The sequence below is a fragment of the Dreissena polymorpha genome, chromosome 15, assembly GCF_020536995.1.
Source record: "Dreissena polymorpha isolate Duluth1 chromosome 15, UMN_Dpol_1.0, whole genome shotgun sequence".
Lineage (NCBI taxonomy): Eukaryota > Metazoa > Mollusca > Bivalvia > Myida > Dreissenidae > Dreissena > Dreissena polymorpha.
The window spans coordinates 33,094,994-33,118,514 of record NC_068369.1 but is presented as its reverse complement, the minus strand read 5'-3'; the positions used below and the strand labels follow the sequence as shown (position 1 = coordinate 33,118,514).

The following is a 23,521-nucleotide window of genomic DNA, read 5'->3' as shown; positions in this document are numbered from 1 at the left end:
CAGTGAAATTTGTAACGAAGATAATACAATACATATAAGCTTCATGACAAAGTTTGGAAAAGTTGGAGGTCGGTATAAAGGGCTGAATGTTGAAGACAATGTATGGATCAACACAGAAGATATAGTTCAAGTAATAGCAGATCCGATTGCTACGAGTAAAACAGGTAGGATGTTCACTTTTCCATTAGATGTTCTGCAGCTTCTGAATAACTGATTCTGTACCTTGACACTTTTATCGACATGACCCGCTATTGTTTGACCTGATCTAAAAGGGGTCAGAGATAATAAAAAAATAACTTACGGCACATATGCACTTGTTTGTTGACGTTATGTTTCATAGTCATATTTTCCCAAAGTGAATTACAGTCTTTTGCATAATTATATAAGCAATTAAAATAACTGACCATGATTGATAGGATATAAATTATATCAAATGACTTTGGTATAGTATTATATGCGAAGACTCTCAAAGTTGAAAATATATTAACCACGGTGTCTTTGTATCGAAAATATTTTATTTAAAGGTGTTTTGTGTACGTTTTTAACGTAGTTTCGTAGTTGTTTATTAACTGTTTAAAGATTTCGTTGCAGCTGCAGTTTGTTTTATTTCTTTTGAATTTTAGACTTATGTTGTTTATATCTTGACTCTATATAATGCAAGTTTTAGTAAGTGTAGTTTCAATTAAAATGTACTTGAAATATATATAAAACGATAGATTTTCAAGCAATAAAAGATTGTTTAATTGTATGTCGTAAAAATAACGTAACCGCACCCACTTCTATAATAACAAGCTCTGTACATACCTGAATTCAGTAAAAAATATTAAAGTTGAAACTTTAATTTTGACATTTTGTATATTGTCATGATAATTTCCACTTCAAAATGGAGTGGAAATTATTATATTATATAAGAAAATGTAATTTGAAGGCACATTGTAGAAATGTTGGACGCCATTTTGGACGCCATATTGGATTTTCAAGTTGATAAAACAAACGATAAGTGCAAACATGTTATTGTTGTGACATACCGTGAATGTAGGAAACAATTTCCAAAATACAATACTGTAAATTGTTTAAATAATTGAGAAAAAAGCATTTTTGAGGTAAATGGCCGCCACAAAAAGAGTTATACTTTCAAAGAAATGATCTAATAAGTGCTCATAGTATCAAAAAAGACGCCATCTTGGACGCCATATTTGATTCTGAGGTTTCCCGGATGGGAATTTTCGTGAACTTTGTGATTTCAGAATCTACAAGCTATAACCTTTCAGAGAATATAAGTTTCAAATCTGTTCCAATTGTGTTCGGGTATACCCTTCCACAGCCTGTACTATTATTTGGAAAATTAAAACATCGATTGCAGCTGAAACTGTGCTGTAGAATATATTAATGAAATTATTTAAGCTTTGACAGGTATCATAACAGCTAAATTAAGTATAAACGACACGCTTACCTCAATGGCAACTTTAATCCAATGCTAATAACTATAAAGTTTACAACGATATACACTTCCAGTGTCTGTTCTTAAGGTGTTATGCATGATTGAAAAACACACAATCCGAAATACGTTTTGGATTCGTTTGATACTTTAAACGAATATTTAACTGTAAAAAATCCACCACGTCCATATTGTTTTCGTAAAATGTTTCGTCAACGAAATGACGTCACACAAGATACGTCATAAATTGCGTATTCAAGTGATGAAAATAAAATACGGAAAGCTGGTTCGGTTATATATTTTAAAGAAATATTTGACAACTAAGAAAATTGATGGGATAAGTCGAGACATCGAGAAATGAAACATCAAAGAAACAAAAGTAAACAAACGGGTAATGTTTATTCATGTTTGTTACTATATTTACAAAAGTAGTGCTGTCACGGTACTGGTCATTGTATAACGACGCGTCAGCGTCTTGAGACCATTGGTCCGATTTTAGAAGCTCCGCCTTCGAAGGCGGTATCGCCGGCTTACGGGTCACGCAAAATGAACTCGTTCATTTTTCTACAGAAAATTAAGTGTGAATGTAAATATATTGCGATAATGTACTTCAAAATCCACATTTATCTTTATGTCAACAACATAATTAAGTATCACATTAAGTGTTGAAACCCAAATACATAAATGATGAATTCGTAAAGCTCGACATATTTGAAAATGCATACTTTTAAAGAATTACCAAGACGACCTGAAAATGCGTTACGCGTCGCCGAAGACAAAACTTATACAATCAATACAAAGACGATATCGGCTGCGTTTTTAGGCGACCAACCTTTGCGACATAACATGTGTATTACATTCAACAGTGTATTGAAAGCAGTATATTATAAGTAGACTCACTTTCAAATGATCTATATAAAGCGTTTAAAAGCACATAAACCAGACCGATTCATTTTAATGATAAGACCTTAAGGAACCGTTATTTTGTCAGAAATTTTATTTCGTGTCTGAGTATGATACACATTACATTCTTAAATATAACTATTTCCATGGGTTTAAAACAATGTAATTATGCCAAAATGCGAACAATGCACTTTGAAGGGTGCACATGTTTATTGGAATCACAACGTCGTGATATGAATCGTTGACGTTATTGATTGTGTTCAGATGTATACTTCGAACTCGTTGATGCTCTGTATCACATGATGTTTTAACTTTGACACATGTAAACAAGTAAACAGTAAAAACAAGTACAGCTTACGATATTTAAAACAGCTTTTTTCGATTCATTAATCAGTAAAATACTATCTTAAACCCTGGGTATTTGAAGGTTACATGTAAGAAAAAAAACATACCTTCGTCTCCAAACCATCAACTTTCTTATTCAGAGCTTCAAAACATTCCAGACTGAAAATGTAAAGAATCAAAATGTACACAGACACTAAATTATGTAAGGCTTTAAAGGGACTACTTTTATATGTTACTCTATACTTTGGCTTTAACCATTAATCTGTATTATATAAATGTAAAAATAGAAAATTAAATAGTACACATTAATAACAAAATATATAGTTATTTTAAAACGAGCGACACACAGCCGGTACATTTCACTTGACACGCAAATTTGTCGGTGCGACCGACATAATGTGAATACAACATACATCAATATAAATAATTTCTTAACGTGGTGTAACACATAAAGGAACTGTGATGCAAATTATAATGTGTCTTAATACACACTAATCTATAATTAAAATCTAAAGAGTACTTATATATTGAACAGAGAAGAAACCAACTGTATAATGCGAACGCGATGATCTTTGAATGTAATCTTCTTGATTCTAAATCAACATGTCTTCATGAACATAAATACTATGTGGTCTATGAACTCTCAACACTGCATGGTCCGTAATAATATATTGAAAATCTTACAAGGCTAATTAATATATGATATAGACTATACTATAATATATTTGACATGTTCATTTATTTAATGTTTTAGTGTTTGATCACGTCAAAAATGAGTAAATTACTCCTTTCAAGTATATAAGTTATTTGTAGTGTCTGCGAGATGTCTAAATAAATACTTGCTCTGTCAAATAGTCTCTAATAGCATTTTATTCACGTAAACAGTTAGAACAATCCTTAAATACTTTAATTACGATACACTCACTTTTTTTACTTATTTAACCCTTCATTAACCCAACAAACTAAGCAATAAGTTCCTACGTACGCTTGATGTCTGTATCCCTCCTCTATCTCAGCCTGTAAAGATATTATGTTAACCATTTTAATGTTTTGAATCAATACTTAGTGTTTATGAACTACGATTACACATGTTGAAGGATACATGAACATGGACTATTTAAATAAGAAACTGTATTTGCTACAGTTCCTACATACGTATTACTACATTCTACACTGATTGCATTGTTCTTTATACAATTTATTGCGCCTTTACAACATGTTCATTCCGCTCCCCCAATACGAATTAGAACATTTGCTGGTCGTGGCAGTGATAAGATGTTCATATGCTTAAGTAAAGAATTTACCGCAGTTTCTAAAGCACCAGGCTCATGCGCAAAGTGCAATGGAACATACATTATCATATTAACACATCGATTTTAAGTTAATGTTTATATTCAGTCAGCTATTTAATGCATCAACCTGAAAGATTTCAGCATAGGAATATTACAGTAGAAGACGAAAAGGATATATTAAAATTGAACGACAATAAATGTCACTTGAAATTCAAACATAGACTTCAAATTTAAAAAGATACTTTTGATGTATCTATGTAAATGCGATTGCTTTAATTACTTTCTTTAAGCGATCCTCGTGATATGTCAATGTTAACAAACATTAAAGACAATACCACATACTTTCCAACGTTTAACGTTACACGTGTGCTTTTACTATTTTAATTTAAACGAGTGTGTTCTGGGTATTTGACAGGGACTTGTTTACTTATCATACAAAATACCATATGCATGCTATTTTTTATTTGTTCAAAGTCAATGATAACGTTACTGTTGAGAATCTGATTCTTTGAATATATGTAAACATTTCAGTTGAATATTAAACTCCAAGTATTCAGTTAGCTTACTGAAGTAACATATATTGGTATTTCATACTTAAAGTGATCGAATATATATGAAATCATGTTAAAAAAGGTCGATGTTATGCGTGGATTTGAAATAATTCTATTGAACGATCAACAACGAGAAATCGAACATGAATATAATATTCTTTTATTTGTTAACGCTAACTAAATTATGTACACAATTGTCATTCTCAATTTATATCGAAATTTCACTGTGAAATTTCTTAGCGGGTCACAAAATTACAGGTCCCGCTAAAAAAAAATCTTAGAGAGTGATGTGGAATTAAAGAACACAACTTAATATTTATTGTTTCATGATATGACGAAATGCTTTGATAAATAATCTAGGACTTGTGAACATAAAAAGTTACATTGACAGTATTTTTCCCTGACACTCGAATACAGGTTACGAATAATTGAATGGTTGTCGAACTTGATTTTACTTTTTTCATTAGGACTGTTCAAAGAAACGCACAATAATTCAACAACAAGTTAACTTGACACAATAATTATTCTGAATTAAATTACTTTTTATACACGTTGATCAATATGTGTATAATAATATAAAAACATATTTATCAGAATATGTATGTAAGCAAACTATTTTAACGAATTGAAACATAAAGCTTGAATTGGAATTTAAGGATCTTAGCAGCGGTTTGACTGCAGTGACAGTGCAGATAGTGCTTTAACCATTTTGCGCATGCCAACACGTCCATCAAAATAATTTTGCAGCTGCTTCAATGGCTATATATATATTGATGCGTTATCTTACACTTTCAATTCGCAATGTATTCAATCTTTAAATAAGAAACGATCTCTGCTAGCGTATTATTTTAATTTCGGATCCAATTTTAACACCATGGAACTGCATTCTTTGTAAAGTGGTGTATACTTAATCATTGTGTTTGTATTCTATGTCAGACTCGGATAACTACACGCAAACATTACAAACACTTAAATATAGTAATGAAATAATTAAATTATTTTCGAAGGGTCAAAGATTTTGTATACAATTATTTAAGATGTGTTTTATCAACATCACATTCAAACAAATGTACATCGATAACTACTTGTGTGTATTTATTGTCTATTTTCTTTACGGAACAACGCTTTATTGCTCGTTCGGATCTATTTTCTAAAGTAACTCGTACCCATCACATCGTGTACAGCGCTTAAATCACACAAATAAGTTGAGAAGTGACACGTGTGGCCACAATGCGTCGAACGGCATATCGTTGACACCAAAAAACGCAGTGAAGTGGCACGAACAACAATATCGCCGTTTGGCTACTCGTTATCGAACAGAACTACGGTCATGATGTTTTACGATTACATTAGAATATAGTGTTGCTTCATATGGATATAGAAAAAATGGCCTTGTGGGTGGATTACAAAAAGCGTCTTCCCGGGTGATAACAAGTCTTTGCAAACGCATTGACCCCAGCAAGCCCATATAACTAAGGTTGACAAGAACAGATCGACGTTCAAACTAAACTAAAATATTGTATACACGTTCACTTTGTTAAACATTCTATAAATTTGGTCGAGGTGCAACCCGAACCAAAACTACATGTACACAATCTGGAATGACCGGTTTGAGTAATTAATATACACTGAATAAACGTTCCAATGTCCACGTTATCAATTGTTACTTATGCGGACAGAGTATGTATGATTGGTCAATAATTCTGACAACGTTTTGCTTTAGACTGACAATTGTCAATTCCAAGTATAAAATAATATTTTTTGTTTTTTGCAAGGGTGGCCAAGCTAAACGATTTGTATTTGTTGGAACGGAAAGCTCATACAATTCGTGTTTTACTGGTTTGTGTCTACTTGAAATGAAAAAATCATTATAACGTGTGTTTTAAGTTTTAATGTCGCCCTTTCTCAATCATAACAATATATTAACTGAAACAACAATACCAAGATGACGTGCATGTATATTACGTTATTCACCGGCCCTCGTCAACCCATCATTTCCGGTGAGAAGCTCGTCTACCACAGCCAGGGTCCACTAAAGTCGCGGTTTGAATTCGTCCTGCACGATAACAACGTCGCCCAAACGTAACGTCTGATGATTGTTGCCGCCTTTCGTCTGAAATTCCCTCAATGACGTCAGATATTAGTGAGTCTATCGGTGACGGTACTGCTCGAAAAGACGCGCACGAGCCTGTGCTCGTTGTGTGATATCACGGCGTGTAACGTTGGGGAATTAACTATCATCAACGGCTTTAGCGTCACTGTATGGAAGTTAAGTCAGTGTTCTTCCGTGGAGTAGATGCGCTGGTGAGAATGGTTCTGGATCATCACAACCGGAAGTGACGTATGTTATCGGCCTTTCATTCATGATTGCTTCAACTTCTGTTACCACTGTCTGAAGTGTCTGGAAGTCAATGGAAGCCCTTCCAAGCACATTCTTGATGGTAGTTTTCATTACTCCGACAAGCCGCTCGCACCAGCCGCCGTACCACGGGGCTCTTTGTAAAATTGACTGCCACTTCGTTCCTTTCTCTGTCAATGCTGCTTGAATGGTGGGTGAGCTACATAGGCGTTCAATATTCATGTATGCCGCTATGATTATATGTTTTTGTCGATACCTCTCAGTCAAAAGTGAGATTGCCTGGCCGTAGTTAGCGTAAACCATTCAATTGTTTTGGCCGCCTTACCCTCCAGCAATGTCTTCAAATAATTAAACTTTTGGACATCTGTCAAACTTCCGTTTGTACGTATGGCCGATTCGTAGCTGTCCCAAACGATTGCCACGTTCAAAGTTATGAGGCTGAGCTTTGGAGGCTGGTGAAAATACACACTCTGCTCTGTTGCATTACGTTGGTGTCAGCGATGGTCGTGGCGACTTGACGGGGTTGATGAAAGGCCGGAAGCGACGACTGATAAACGTTTTCGGATGATGTCGGTAGGGTAGGTGACTGCAGAGAGGCATGTGGTTCTTCCTCTACGCTTCGATGGCATGTATTGGATAACTCGGGTAGCTGCAAAACGGACATCGACGGACTACTATCATGGACGACTGTACTACTTGAAGACTGGTGATAACGCAGATTTTGACGGTATCTCCGAAGCTTTGCTTCCATGTCAAAAACGAACATCTGCGAGTCCAACAGCTCGTCTGGGGTCGATTCCTCGTCTGATAGTGCGATTATTTTCTCATTTAAACCTTGTTTAATCTCCAACTGGTTCTCTATTGCAACGATTGTTGGTTACAACTGCAATTTGTCATTTTCTTCAAATCTTTCGATTAATCGCTCGATTAATTTCTGATTTTCTAGTCTCTGTCCCTTTAACCTATCTGTATTTGTTGACGTCATCATTAGTTTTTAGTCACGGCACCAAAATACTTGAAATGAATTAATAATTCTAGCGTTGAGTTTTAAGTTTTAATGTCGGCCTTTCTCAATCATAACAGTATATTAACTGAAACAACAATAACAAGATGAGGTACATGTATATGACGTTATTCGGCGGCGTCACACGACGGCACGACAGCGGCGGCGTAACACGACGGCGCGCCAAATTCCATGCGTTTGTGCATTGCTTATAAGATAGGTTAATTAAACGAAAACAGAAGATCTGGAACGAATAAGCATATATGAACGTATAAAGTCGTATGCTCATAGCTTGCACTTCCGTTAGTCATATATGATCACCATCGTCTTTAAACTCTATATTTAATGCGCGTTTTCAAATAATCATTTTTCATTTGTCCGTTGTTTACTGTGATAGTTATTATTTTCGTTCGTAATTAACTGATCATCAAAAACTCACCTTAAGCGCCAGTTTCACATATTAAAAATACCCAAACAACTATGTTTTTGCAAAATACCTCTAACGTTACATTAATCGGATGTGGACAATTATTATTAAATGTTACCTGCATAGATACGTAGCATTTTTTTCAGCATTTCTATGCATTTTCCGACTGCTGCAAACAGAGCTTAAAATTGTACGTAAAACTTAAAAACAATCATTTAGATTTATCTCGATTACATCATGCGTTCCACTCGATTTACTTCACATATACACTCAAAGTTTTCAATAAAATCTTCGCGACGTACGGTGGAAAATAAATGCAAGAATAAACTTTGTTAACACTTGACATAGTTTGTTTATTTTACAAATTTCATATGCATAATACGAAATTTTGTTACAATAAACCTACCCCAGCCCCTCCCGCGGAACAAAATTTGCACAATTTCTGGTCCTGTCTGTATAACGATTGAGTTATGTTTCATGGAGGATTCTGTTTAAGTTGACCATGCACAAAGTACATGCGTATTTTGTGCGAATGAACATATTTTATCACACAAACATGTGTAAAGTATTTAAGTGGTCCTGAAGTCGTTACAGACAAACACATTGCCAATTCATGATTAAGTATCGAATATTCGAAACACATAGTACGTTAAATGTCAACGGAGTACGTTACAATGTGCACAGTATAAAATTCATGAAATTCACTGCAAATAAACGGTAGCATGTTCTTGTTTATGATATAACAATATATCGAGTAACCATGTCACTTTTATTTGATTTAATCCCTTAAATAATAAACATGTTTCAAACGGTTCTTCATCAGTAATATATTCCAAAAAAACTGACGTATGCGAGGCATGGTTTCATACAAGAACTCATTGTTTGCACGATTCTTTAAATCGATTGATATAATTAATGTTTCCGCATTGAACGCAAGCTTTGAGTAAAATCACCAAAAATCGACCCAAATACTGATTCGTGATAATTGGTGAAATTAAGAAAATGTTCTTGTCCGACTGCTATTGCTGGAACAATTATTTTATGACTTCTACACGAAATATATCCATTGGATTCGAACGCACTATCAACACACCGGATTTATGTACCAGCTGTTTTTACATATACATATATCGTGTTAAATATATTGTGTGAGGTTCCTGACAATTTGTAGTCAAGTCGACCATTAAAGAATCTACGAATGGGTTATATACTAATGCCTCTTTATTTGTTAAGATTTAGTATTCGTGTAACAAGTAATATGCATACTGTTTTGACGAATGTATAAAATTCATTTCGATCGTATAATTTAAAAGCTCGTAGACAATATTTTTAAGTTCAAAACAGAATTCCAGAATTCTCAGTCATTATAATATCTTTACGAACAGACTTAAACACCCTCAGCTGATACCGTTTGAATATTAGTGTTTGGACGAATAAAGCCCTATTTATAAAAGTAAACTTTGAATCTTATTATGCATGCGGGATATTGGTGATTTACATTTGTTTTGATTGCATGTAATTATGATAGGAATTCGAACTTGATATGTTAATTAATTGCAAGCCAACTTGCTGTTACGAAAGTGCTTCATTTCATTGCTAGTACGTTAAGGGATTAATATACGTATTTACAAGATTTAATGAAATATAATGTTATAACTGTAATGAAGCTGGAACTTTTTTTTTCAGCACTCACCCATACATTGTTCTTAATTAGTATGCTTAAAATATTACTTACGATGTATAATTAAAAATTCAATAACTAATAACGAATCGCAATATTTTAGTACTTAATATTAGATTAAAATATGCCGGTCTGTTTCGCTCAGTTTGTTCAAGAATTACAATATTTTAAAGGACTTACCAAATGATCAAGCCTGAAATGAAAGTCAAATATAATAAAACATAATAAAGTCATTTGTGACTGTTGTTCATTTTAAATGCAAGCTCGACAATTGTTATTTTATTTTACTGTTTCAAACTGATCATATTATACATTCGTTTTATGTTTAAGTGTTAATATAGTGCATTAAACAAAACAAAAACTGCTTCAGAAACGAACCCATGCACATTATGAAAGCGTATATTTGAGACCTGACGGTGCATATTATCAATGAAATAAACACTTCTTACAACCTCCATAAAAGAAACAAAGGTCATTTAAGCTGGTGAAATTTGATAGATTTACATCATAAACATTTTTCAGTGTGGATAAATAAAACACATATTTTCTCGAATTATTTGTTACAAAAGGGTCTTATCTGTTATTTTACAACACATTTGTAAGTGTGCTTTCCAGGCCTAGAAAAAAAAATCGTTTTGATATTCAAGTACAAATTATACGCTACCACGATGTACCGTCTTACTTTTTATTTGCAGTTTTTATCCTCGATTCATTATTTTCTGCTTCATTCCGTTTCCGATTGTGTGCGTATGTGCTTGCTGCAGATTGCATACACGAAATTAAGGTCGTTGCACGGTTATTGATATTATAGTGACGTCGTCCTTCTTTGTATGGAATATCTGGAGAAACATTTAATTTTAACCCATAAACGAGACAACTGTACTAGTATAATTCGTTATTTAAACTGTCATCGTGTGTAAAATAAAGAAGAAATTCTACACTAAGAGCAAAGTTTATGTTGAATTTAATAGTCAAAGTACTTTTTTCAATACATTTCGTTTTTTAATACCAACATGAATACCAGTGCAGTTATCATACATCCAAAACAAATCCAAAATAGGTTATATTTCATTGTGGAAACCAATGACATATGGTACTTAAATATGGGTAGAATTATTACGCTAGTATTCTGACAACAACGGTACTGAGAGCTCACAATTTGGATCGTTTTATTTGTATCGACATTATTGATTAGTTTATATGCGGGTACACAAACGGCACACGTTTGGTGGTGTTTTCATCGTTGCTTCTACAGATGTATAACGAAATCGGAACAAGAATGATATTATTGCAAATATACGCGATCCAAAAGCCGTGTTAATGTTTTATTTGTAATACATATTTGAATAAAGATCATGGTTCACATAAAAATGTATATTGAAAGAGGAAGTACACAATTCTTGATTTTGTATTGTCTGTATTGGGAATAAATTGCTCGTTAGGTAAGATGTGTATACTTAATGTTAAATGACTCTTTTTTCAAACTCAAATAAAAGATTCGTGAAGATGTATGGTACTTTATGTAATCTTCTGTTTCTGTAAGATATATTCTATGGTGTTGCTATTTGATTGTTTTTAAGAATAGCTTTACATCATTAAGTTAATTTAGACTTACGGTATTATGCGATGTATAGTCGTCTTTGACTTTATTATTATGAGTAAAATTTAAGCAGTTTTATGTTGAGATTCGATCTTCTTGCGCGCGGGTAAAATGTGCGCCATAAAATGACATACGAAGTTTAAATAAAAATATAAACAAAGTTCTTATGCGCTATTGTAAATGGTACAGACTAAGAAAACCTAAGTTGTGTTTGAATTGAATATATCTACACCATTTCTAGCATAATGTGTTGTCCAAGTATACATGGTCAGGAATCAAGATGTTCTTCGCACTCTTGATGTGATTCCAACGCATAATACCGTATATTGCGTAAGGTTAATGGTCGTTTCTGTAAAAGCAAGCTCAACCATGTTTAATACTTTTGAGATCTGGAAATAATGATTGAACTGTAATGCATATGTTTCACATGCGCTTAGAGTTGGTGACCGATACCAAAAACGAGCATTGATATCGGTATCATTACAACTGGGGTTTGACAGTATAGTTTTTACACAAGCGATATATCTAGAAATAGACATGTGTATTTTTGTTAACTCCGTTTTGGAACATAAACATTATTCAATTAATGTTTAATAAAACAGAGTTCCATAGAATGGCATACATGTTATGCAAGAATTTAACCTAATCGTGTGAACGACTTAGTACATTATGGACTCGACCTAGTTTGTCGTGAAAATGGCTTAATAAGTTTGTGGAACTACTAAGTTATTTGTTGTTACTTATTAAGTCGTGAGGATCAACAAAGTTGGTCGCGAGAACGATTAGGTTAGTCGTGGTAACAATATAACTACCGTATACTAAGGACTTAATAGGTTTTCACCGTAGTTGTTGAACTTGTACATTATTGAATGTTCTTCGTATTAAAGTATTATTTTCCATTGATATCTACAACATTAACCTTCATTACCTCCATTATGAAATATTTATTTTAAAATAAAAGTAAGTAACTTAATGTATTTTATATGCTTTAATATATGACAATGCAGCCCAGTTTTATCAGAGTTGCACATTCGCACTTGAGGAACTGTACATTCTTAGGCAATGACGTGTTCGTGCCAATGCTAAACCCTGCACATGCACACATAAAATACTTGTATGTGTGCCCATAAAGACCATAACGTGCAAAGGTAAAGACCTGAACGGGCGACAATGAAAACATGTAAATGCGCACGCGAGAACCGAACGTGTGCATGTAAAGAGCAAAATATGTCAGAAATGGTCTTCGTAGCCTCTTGTTTTATTTGGCGTAATCGTGTTATTGATAATCATGAGATAGTATTAGCTCCCCACTCGAATGAGGTTGGTTATAAAAACTTGTCCTGATATTTGGTTTATTTTAGAACCTACAAAACTGTGTGCCTCTTTTTTAAAGCGTCATTTACAAAATATATCTCTCCAAATAAATATGGCATTTTACACTCATTTTAGGAAGTGTACATATCATTTTATTGGCATGCATATTATTTAAATAAACTATGCACTATACCTCTAATTTGTACTCGCGAGAGTTCGTGTAGAAACAAACTGATGTGTAATAATCAGGGACATACTGATGTACACACACTTAGTTAAATATACTTCATTATTCGCCTGCTACTTACGGAAAGGATCATCCTGAGATCTTTTACATTTATGTAGACAACATTGGAACAGCTGGTATATGAGCCAAAACACGTTTAAAGGAGGGCATAATACAGGCCGTAGCGCGTAATCCTTGATAATAAAGTATCTCTGGAAACACCAAATCTTGTCTGATTGCTCATGGATTTTTGTAAATGTGAAACTGAAAAAACAAAAAACAATTTAATTGCTATTTTTTTAATTTATTTCTATCGGAAATCGACGTACGTACTACAAACATATCATGGCACAAAAGGCCTTTTGAGCTATTTCAATATTAATAATATCACACAACTATTCATTTCAGTTTTTGTTCTTTGAAGAAAATGTGCATACCTAAACATTGCAATAAGAAGGTTAAGAAGCAGGATATTGGAAAACACCAGGTAAATTCCCATCATGATGGGGACCACAATCTTGCCAGTCTCGCTTGGGCAGCGTGGACTTGTTCCGTTCGTCCATAGGCTAGTGTCATTTGTACAATCCGTTGAATCTTTTAGAAAAAAATGCTTATTAATCGATATGTCTGGAAATTTGCTCTGATTATGTTCAACCATCAAATCCAAGAGTAATCGGTTTATGCTCTTAATCATATAACATTATATGGTATACCTAAACCGAGTATAATTTGTTGTAATTTGCACAAACCAAATATACAAGGCATTTAACTGCATAGTTCTAAATATTTTATTTAATCAAAATAAAATACACCATCATCTGTATGCAAGGAATTGATGTACCCGCGTACAACATACCATACAAGTTTATTACATGAAGTGTTTTATTAAATGTATAAGTACCTTCTGTCTCGTCTAGAAAGAGTTCTCCATAAAGATGCAAGTAAGGCTTTCTTATTATTTGTCTAGCAGTTTCCCAAGTAATTGGAGCATTGGGGTAGAGAATAGAGTACGAAGCAATGGCGTAAGCCAATACAAACACAGCCAAAATTACCAAGAAATACAACAGGTCTTGTACCTGAAAGTAAAATATTATAACTGAGTGATAATCGCACTTTTGAATTTGCTATTTCGTCATACATGTAAGACTGTAAAAAATAATGTGACACAATGAGAAAAATATTGATTTGTCGACAGCATGGTAAGCATATATATGACAAAGTCATCCAACACTGATGCAGAATAGATTATGCTATTAAATAAAAGGCGGTTCATTAGTCGAATGATAAAAAGTTTATATTTCTCTAGATCGAGCAAAATGATAATGTTTTATTATGTCAATCGGAATGTTGCTAATCTATTTTAAATCTATATACCATAGGTAAGCACAAGCATAGTTAAATTCGTTATGTTAAACAAAAGAAAAACATAATTACAGACAATACAATCATATACTTTAGCAATAACGATGCATAAGCTAGACCTCAGACATGCGATATGTTTGTGATCAAATTACGTTATATAAATGGTGTCAAAGTGCACGACTTGCTATCATATGTAATTAAATATCGCGTGTATTGTATTTACGCAATAAACAACACCTGTACTAAAACATTCCTAGTATGCAGTGTCAGATCTTACTATCATTTAGTTTGGGGTCAAATATAACAACTATTACTGCATTTTTTTCGATTTGGAAAGCATAAATAAGATACACATTTGCCGCTTCTTATCGTGTATAAATTGTAAAGTTCGACAAGTAATTCGGGATATAGATATTATCGCGTGCAAGAACGTGGTAAAATTTGACAAACACAAATTGGTACGAATTGGTTAATTTAAAAACAAAAAACTAGAAAATGCATATCTTATTTCGAAATTCCTTAACATACTACTTCTTTTGTAGACGTTTGACTCGTTAAGAAATTAATTTTTCTGAACAAAGTGAAACAATACATCTTCATAAATTATACCACAGGTCACTCTGTGTATTTTGAAAATATCTGGTCTCTTCATGATACTTCAAAATATATCGCATTCACTATTTTCAAGGAACTCTTATCGCCAATAATTATCTAACTAAATGAACTGAATTGATTTATGACATTAGATTAAAAACGTGTATTACATGAAATCAGATAATGCATATTTATTTAATATTGCTACATGATATATGTAATTAGCAATGTCAACACATTATACACATACCATCCGTAGAATTATAATGAGTTTAGGGCCAAGGGTTTTCTGAACAGAGAATATTTGCACGAGTCTGAAGACGAACGCGACAAAATCGACAGCAAGCACGACTCTTGGCCAATCAAACAAGTCTGGAGAGTGTTTAAATCGCAGTCCGAATCCAAGTAAAAACATGACGATCGTAAACATATCGATCCAGTTCCATACTTCCAAAAAGTAATTCTTCAATGTTCTGAACAACCTCTGAACACATGAACTAGCCATCTCATTACCAGGCATCTGATATATCTGATGCATCTACAACAAACAAACGGAGATGCATTATATGTGACTATGTTTTCTCGCCGGGGAGTATCAACGCCCTATTATTTGCAAAAAAAGTGTTTGAATTCATAAAATACGTTTGTTGTGATAATCTCGTGTATAGCAAGAGCATACAAGTACATGTTAACATATTTGAAATTAAACTGATGTTTAATACACACTATTTTTGCGATAGTGTAACGTTATGAATTCAAACAAATACGTATATGTACAAATATTTTAAAGAAAAGAAGCTCGTGATAACTTCATGAAAAGTTACCATTAGATATATGGTCAGAAGTTTTAATTGAGTTTCTCGTTCTTAAGTTACAAATATAATGCAATAAATATAACGCTATTAATTTAGAAATTGCGTCGGTGTATACAAGTGATAACATGTATGCAACATGGTACTTGATGATTAAAATGTTGTCCTGTATGTGTGTTTTTGTGTTATATGCACCATAATTGGCACTTTTGTGTAGTATAACACTGAATGGAATAAACATGAGGACCACCAAAGCAATGTGAGGGGACGAATATAAGTATTTGGAGTGTGGCTATATATAGTCTCACAAACAAGTGATTGAGCTCGAATTATATGCACACTTTTTGCGACCACAAAATGGTGCGTGCTCTGCAGGGAAATTAATGGATAGCATTTAACCATGAAATTAATAACAACATTGTGTTGCCTGTTGTTTACTTTAAATATCACTCTGTTGAAAGAGAATTAATTTCACCATGCTCTTGTTTCCTGCAGCAAATTGAATAGAGGTTTTGACATTTAAAATAGCTGTTAGAATAAGCTGTGTTTAAGTTCAGTTAAATTTTAGGTTTTATAGAGAAAGCAGCATAGACATGGAAATATTTTATAGCAATAATAGAAATAATGGAAAAGAGTTGTTTTAATGCTTTATATGAAAAGTAAAGTATATTGTGAAATCTTTAAATAACTATAGTGTAATAAAAGTATCATATAGTTGACAAGTGCAATAGTGTGTGTTTATTATTATTTTTCCTGAGGCGGATTTAAATAGAACCCTATAGAACAATTTGGTAGCAGAGCGTGGTTTGCCTATTTCTACATCTCACAATGGATGACAAAGAAGATGAAGACACCCCTCAAGAGGCCCCTCAGGAGAATTTGGTAGAATTAAAAGTGAAGAAATCACGATGTAAAGCAGCATTCACCAGGGCGCGTAATAAAATGAAAGACATTTTAAGCGATAATACGCCAAATAAAGATCTTGCGAAAGAGTCTCTTGACAAGGTTGAAGAGGCTATGGACATGGCAGTGCAAAGTGTTCAAGACCTAGCCTTAGTGGTGAAAGATTCAACAGAATTGGCAAGTACTTTGAATGAAATTGACATTTTTGAAAAACAGTATGATGAACTCGTAAGTTTATATGATGAAGTTTCCACAGTAAGCTTCAAGTCTGACCACAAAGTAAGCTCCAAGTCTGACCACAAAGTAAGCTCCGAGTCTGACCACAAAGTAAGCTCCAAGTCTGACCAAGATCATGAATCAAACCATGTAGACGACAGTAAATCAGATTACGCATTAGGCAAAGACATGTGGAAACAACTTCAAAGAGTAAAGATTCCCGTGTTCACTGGTGACAAAACAAAGTACCTTGCATGGAAGGCAGCTTTTCAAGCATGTATTGACGAATCGCCAAGTACCCCACAGTACAAACTTCTGCAATTACGTCAGTACCTAGGTGGCGAAGCGCTACATGCTATTAAAAATCTGGGACATTCGAAAGAGGCATATAATGCTGCAAAGGAAAGGCTTGACAGGAAATATGGTGGTACCAAAAGAGTAGTAAACCAATTCTTAGATGAGTTAGAGAATTTCCACACGTTAAAGAATGAATCACCTAAAGAACTTGAAAAATTCGCTGATTTACTTGACATTGCAGTTATTAACTTAAAGGAAGTAAACCATGTGTTCAGGATCTTGAAGGAGGTTTGTTATACCACCGTTTGTTAAAGAAACTGCCACAAACCATGTTAACACGCTATATGAGAACACTCCATGGCAAATCGTTACCAGACTCTGTTGAAACATTGAGAACGTTTGTGAATGAAGAGACGGAATATGCAGTTCATGCAAATGAGACTATATATGGTTTGAAACAACAAGAAAACCTGCGAATGAAACCCCAAAAGACCTTACTAAAAACAGACGCAAGGCAAAAACAATTTGTTAAATGTCAAATTTGCAGAGAAAATCACAATGCATGGGAATGCATCAAATCTAAGGCTATGAATGTAGAAGAACGATGGAAACAAGCAAAAGATGCTGGACTTTGCTTCAGATGCCTTACAGGTAATCATATGGGGAAAGAATGTAGATTAAAAGGACAGTGTGGAATAAAAAGTTGCACAAAGACACACAACATACTATTACATAGAGATGTTTTGAATGTTAATGCTAATGCATTTCACCCAGTACCACAAGAAGATGTCTCGAAGACATATAGTGCCCATAATAGATCAAGTATTGCGCTGAGAACCATTCCGGTAGTAGTATCAACAGGCAATCGTGAATTAGTCATCAATGCATTGTTGGATGACGGGAGTACAACGTCTTATCTAAACGAAGATGTTGCATGTGAATTACAACTCCAAGGTAAAAGAAAAAAACATAGAAGTTAATGTGATGAATGGAAAATCAGATAGATTCAGCACTATGAATGTTTTTATTATTCAATATCATACATACAATGTAAACATGTATATGATCATACAACATCGTGATTGTACAAAGCAATATAGTTCAGACATGTTATACAAGATATGCTAATATATATTTATTTATTTTTTGAGAGAAAAGAAAAGAACAACAGAGGAATAGTTATGAAATATGATGAATTGTATAAAGTTGAAAGAAAAGATACTGGACTTGTGTGTTTTGTTGTATATTCACAATGATCTTGTCTGACTGAAAAAATAAGAATTAAAAAAAATAAACAAACTATTTTAGAGAGATAGACTAGCATTAGAGTGAAATGTATATAAGTGGACAAAACATTATGAGAATTTAATCCGATTCCATTTTTGTTCAAAGATGTGTAATGTGTCATTACTGAGGGCTATTTCTTTCTCAATTTGAATTTTTAGTTTAAGACTATGGACAAAACAATTAAAATTTGGTACTTGTTTTTTGTACTTCATGTTTAAGATAAAATATTTCATTAATATAACCATAAAATTCACAATATTATTACAGTCTATTGATTTCAATGAGTTAATTCCGAAACTTACATTTAAGAGAGATAGTTTAACGTTTAGTTGATGTTGTTCAGGAAAAGATATTAGTTGATTCCAAATAGGCTGGATGTGTTTGCACTCCCAAAAAAGATGTTCTATAGTTTCAATGTTTTCACTGCAGAAGTCACACAGATTTGAGTTAGATAATTTACATTTAAAGAGATATTTATTTGTAGCTATAATTCTATGGATGTATTTATATTGAAAATTTCTCAGTGTGCTTTCAATAGTTGCTTTATATGGCATGGTAAATATGTGTTTCCAATTAAGTTCATTTTCTCCAAAAAGAACTTGCCATTTATTTTGGATTTTGGAGTTTTCTGTAGGGTTTTTAATTTGTAGTGTGTAAAATATTTTATTTGTTTTGTTTTTTCTTCCAAGTATGTTTTCTACAAATGTTGTTTGAGTACATGGTGTATTATTTGTATTGGTTTCCGATTTAATATGTATGGGTATGCTTTTGATAAGTGTGTAGTACTTCAAAAAATTATTTGAAGGTATTCCGTATATGTAGCATATATTATCAAAAGAGTAGAAATCCTTAATTCTGTAGTCATATAATTGGTCGACATATTTAATGCTTCGTTCAAACCAGTCTTTATAGAAAAACGTCTTATTGTTTGAAGTTATGTCTTTATTGTTCCATAAAATTGTTTTACTGCTGGTTTGGGTCTCTAAGTTATGAGTGACATCACTCCACGCTGATAGAACATCAGACAGAAATATGTTTTCGTTTGCAATTTCATGTAAGATATTATTGCTGATGTTACATTCAAAGAGTAAGGAGTCACCATATTTTTTTAGGATTTTCTGGTAGAATAATTTCCATTTACTCGTATTGGTATTATCTAGGTATCGTTTAACCCAGCTGCATTTGATTGCATTCAAGAATGATTCAATGTTCGTTAATTGGATACCTCCATTTTCTACAGATTGAATTAACTGAGTTCTTTTTATTTTATCAGGCTTACCGTCCCATATGAAATTGAATATTGCTGATTTTATATCGTTAATAACATCACTTGGTGGATTTGGGAGAACTGTTAATACATATATTAATTTAGGAAGTGCAAACGTTTTCAATACTGTGTTTTTTCCGATTAGTGTAAGTTTACGATGATGCCATGATTTTAAGCAGTTTTTAAAATTCTGTAATTTAGGTATTATGTTTTTAAGAACTGTATCCTTTTCATTATTTGTGAATGTAATTCCTAACGTTGTGGCTTCATCGGATGTCCAATTAAATTTCATTTCTTTTTTATATTGAACATTACTTTGTTTTAATTTACCTACTCGTAGCACAGTGCATTTACTTTTGTTTAGTTTAAGACCCGATGTCATTCCGTAAATGGTTAGCGACTCTATGAGGTTATGGAAAGAATCGCTATTGTTATTTAAAAAATAAGTTGCATCATCAGCAAATAGGGATTGTTTGATTTCTTCGTCAGGTTCTAGTGATATGCCTTTTATGTGTTCATTTGATTGGATGTGATGTGATAGATACTCTATGCAAATAATAAATAGCGATGATGAGAGTGGACATCCTTGTCGAACCCCTCGTTCGATGTTAAAACTGTTTGAGAAGAAGCCATTGTTGATGATTATACTGTTAATATCGGTATAGAATAGTTTGACCCATTGAATGAGACTTTCACCAAAGTTCATATTTTCTAAGCAAGAGAACATAAATGAATGATCAAGCGAATCGAATGCTTTTTCAAAGTCTGCAAAGAATATTAGACCAGGATTATTTGAATTGTTGAAATAGTTTATGCATTCTTGGATAAGACGAACGTTTTCACCAATGTAACGTCCTTTTATGAAACCAGATTGAGATTTTGAAATGATTGATGGTAATATTTTTTTTATTCTGTTTGCTATACTTTTAGTTGCAATTTTGTAATCATTGTTTAGTAAACTAATCGGGCGCCAGTTTGATAAGGATTCTAAGTTTTTTCCAGGTTTTGGAATAAGTGAAATAATACCTTGTTTTTGTAGCGTAGTTAAGTTTTCGTTGTTAAATGAATAGTTAAGTGAATTAATTAGATGTGTTTTTATATCATTCCAGAATATTTTATAAAATTCGATTGTGATGCCATCAGATCCTGGGCTTTTGTTATTTTGCATTTCTTTTAGGGCTAATCCACATTCATATTCATTAAGCAATCCGTCGCACAGTTCTTTTTCTTCCTGGTTTAAAGCATGATGTGTATTTTTAAAAAGAGTGTTATTTTCAACATTTTTTCGTTTATAGAGGGTTTCGAAAAACAAACGTTGTTCTTCTAGTATTTGACTTCTGTTTGTTATATCTTTGCCATTGACTACTAATTTGTGTACAGTTTTTTGTTCACTCCTACGTTTTTCAATGTTTGCGAAATATTTTGTATTCTTTTCATTGTGTTCAACATGCTGTGCCCGCGCTCTTAGTATTATTCCATTGAGATGTGTATGATAGATTCCATCTAATATTTGTTTTTTTAATGTTATTTCATTTTCAATGTCGGTGGTGTCATTTGTGTTTGTTTGATGCAATTGTTTTTCAAGTGTTTCAATGGTTTTGATGGTTTCAGTTTCAAGTTTGTGTGTTTCTTTTTGTTTAAATGATGTGTATCTAATTGTTGTGTTACGTATATTTCCTTTAATTACTTCCCATAAGGTGTTTGGGTTTGCATCTTTATTATTTTGAACTGTATTTAATATTTCCTGTTTTATTTGTGTTGACTATGAATGTTATGTTCAAACTCCAGAGCTTAAATAGAAAATATGAACTTTCAATGGAAGCACAAACAACAAGAAATGTAACTGGAAAACTTCAAACATAGTGAATTGGCAAATAATGAAAGAGCAGTGGCCACATCTTAAAGACATACCATTTCCAAGTACTGGTAGAAAGAAAAATATAGATTTACTGATAGGTCTTGACTATGCACACCTTCATAGGTCACTTGGAGAGATAGTAGGTGGTGATGGTGAACCAGTGGCTAGATTGACACCACTTGGATGGACATGTGTTGGGCCAATAAATAGAGAGAATAATCATGATAGCACTAGCATGTTTGTGTTTCATGCTTATAATACCTTGGATACTTCATTGAAACAGTTTTTTTTTTGGGAAGTTGAAAGTGAAACGGAGTGTAACCAAATGTCACTAGAAGACAAGAAAGTGCAGTTTAAAATAAAAAACAGTATTGAACACAAAGACAATAGATATATAGTTCCATTGCCGTGGAAATCAGATAAAGAAACATTACCTGACAACTATAGTAGTGCTTTAAACAGACTATATGGCACTGAGAACAAAATGAAGAAATCTCCTGAATTAAAGCGGTAGTATAGTGATATTATAAGGAAATATGAAGAGAAAAGCTTTATTAAGAAGATTGAAAGAAAAGACAATGAAAAAGGATAGTATTTGCCACATTTTGCTGTAGTGAGGCCAGAAAAGGAGACAACAAAAGTTCGCATTGTGTTTGATGCATCATCTAAACTTGAAGGCACAAGTTTGAATGAGTACCTAAGTACAGGTCCAAAATTGCAAATAAAACTGTTTGATGTGTTGCTAAGGTTCAGAAGAAATCAGATCGCAGTGGTCTGTGACATAGCGGAGATGTATTTGAAAGTTGGCCTAGCAAGTGAGGATCAAAAATACCAAATATTCCTATGGAGAGAATCACCAGAAAGCCCCATCGAAACATTTGAATTCACACGTTTAGTGTTCGGAGTTAACTCATCACCATATCTAGCCCAGTATGTATCTCAACATAATGCTGTGCTCCATGCTGAAATATATCTGATGGCGGCTGAGACAATTCTAAAGTCTACTTACATGGACGATAGCATGGATTCTACGAAAAACGTGACAGAGGGAATAGAACTTTGTAGACAATTGAGAGAGCTGTGGCAGAAAGCTGATATGCATGCTAGAAAGTGGATTTCAAATTCACTAGAAGTCTTAAAAACAATACCAGAAGAAGATAGAGCAGCAGAAATATATTTAGGAACAGAAAATCTGCAAACAACTAAAGCTCTTGGAATATCCTGGCAAGCAAAACATGATGAATTTATATTCAAAGTCGGTGACGAAATGAACATGCCAGATGAAATCACAAAGAGAAATGTATTGAAGACTATTTGTAGGATATTTGATCCTTTAGGTTTTTTAGCGCCATATGTAGTGCGAGGAAAAAAAAATCATGCAAGACATTTGGTTAAGTGGGGTTGACTGGGATGAAAACGTGAGAGAAGCAGAGAAGTTGAATTTTGAAAGGTGGTTCGAAGAGCTTAAACATTTAGATAAGATCAAGATTTCACGTTGTCTCAGAAACGAAAATAATGAAACACAGCTGAAGTCAATGTCAATTCATACATTTGTAGATGCGTCATCAATTGCATATGGAGCAGTAACATATTTGAGATGTGAGTATGAAAATGAAGATGTGACTGTACGCTTTGTAGCTGCAAAAAGTCGCTTTGCTCCCATAGAATCTACTAGTATCCCAAGACTTGAACTACTTGCAGAAACACTTGGTTTAAAACTTACAACAAGGATTTGCAAAACTCTTGAAATTGAAATCAAACAAGTAACATTATGGTCGGACAGCAT

General features: G+C 33.3%; 1 protein-coding gene and 1 long non-coding RNA gene across 2 annotated transcripts in view; one reads left to right on the top strand and one right to left on the bottom strand.

The window, feature by feature from the left end:
- LOC127861301 (uncharacterized) overlaps positions 1-23,521 on the top strand; it is a 436,008-nt gene that overhangs the window by 139,369 nt on the left and 273,118 nt on the right. The gene's annotated exons all lie outside the window — the stretch shown is intronic.
- Positions 13,228-14,197, bottom strand: LOC127861305 (uncharacterized). Its single transcript, XR_008040161.1, has 3 exons — positions 14,041-14,197; positions 13,577-13,733; positions 13,228-13,403 (listed from the first exon to the last, which is right to left on the bottom strand). It is a non-coding gene; the product is annotated as an uncharacterized LOC127861305 (long non-coding RNA).